We start from the raw sequence: 1,310 nt of genomic DNA, 5'->3' as shown, positions 1-1,310 counted from the left end.
TTTAATGTATTTCCAGGTATTTTTTTTTTTTTTTTTTTTTGTGGTGTAGTTTTTCCCCATATGTGAGACATTTCACCTTCAGTTTGTTGAGTGTTTTAGGAATTCGGCAAATTCGGCTGTTAATGCTGTTAACAATTTGATGCAGAGGAGCCAAAGGTTTCTCTATCTGTAACTGTCCATGAAGTGTTGAGGTTCTTGGATTTATTACAATATTTCTTTCCTTTTTGTATTCTGATGATATTGTGTTGAAAAATTTTATTTGTTTTCTGATTTGTGATGCTAGTTTATTTATCGAATTGGTGTGTAGTTCAGTAATGTTATTACTTTGAAAGAAATTTTTTACTTTGTTCAAGTAATCATTATGATTAATGATAATTGTACTATTACCCACAACAGATTTAAGTGCTATGGTGTTGTGTCAGATAAATACTATTTACTACACATGCCCAAACACTTTATTTAATTAAAGTGCCCTGCTCAAGAGGATTCATTTACATAAGAATACAAATATGCCAACACCAATGCCCTACACAAGCCCCTAAAAAACATTATTTATATGGGCAACAACGTATACCCTAAACACTTCATACAAATATTAATTAAGCTTGATACTACTGTGTTTGTCTTTATGTTACTGCATATTTCTTATTGAGGATCTACTCTCTCGGAAGATTAAGGTAAACAGTCTTTTTTAATAGGATCACGATCAGTTTCCTAACTTCTTTAGAATCCACAATAGGCTATAATATGTTTCAGAGGTTAAAAAGACCACAGTAGTTGTAATGTTCTTTTATTTAAATGTGTTAAATAAAAGAACCTTACAACTGTAGCTGTATTTTCAAACTCTGGTATAATGCACAGTTGCAAATGTTCCTCTGACACAATTGTTTTTATATTATTTGTGTTAGTGTTGCAGCATTTTCTGGTAAAGTGTCACGGGAGAGTACACCTCTGATGACATTTTCAGTTCCTGACCTGGTGCCAAAAAGTTGAACAATATTCTAAAATCAGCACGTAACACACTTTTAATACCCTCTCACCCATTTTACGGATATAAACAACGTTATTCGATGGAATCGACAAGGCACCTGTGTTCTTGTGTGTAAGACCGCTGCCCATGGGACACTGGACATAGTACCAATTGGAAAATACTGCACTTAACTTCTTGACGAATTTCCTGGCCACAAATCCAGCAATGTATCCGACAACATTATTCAGATATCAAGTGAGATAGCTGGATGCGTTTTATAGCTATGGTCATTATTGATTAATGCCATCCCTGGAACAGATGTAAATTGATTGCATTCAGC

This window comes from Schistocerca serialis, chromosome 2 (assembly GCF_023864345.2).
Source record: "Schistocerca serialis cubense isolate TAMUIC-IGC-003099 chromosome 2, iqSchSeri2.2, whole genome shotgun sequence".
NCBI lineage: Eukaryota > Metazoa > Arthropoda > Insecta > Orthoptera > Acrididae > Schistocerca > Schistocerca serialis.
Note: the sequence above shows the minus strand (reverse complement) of the source record.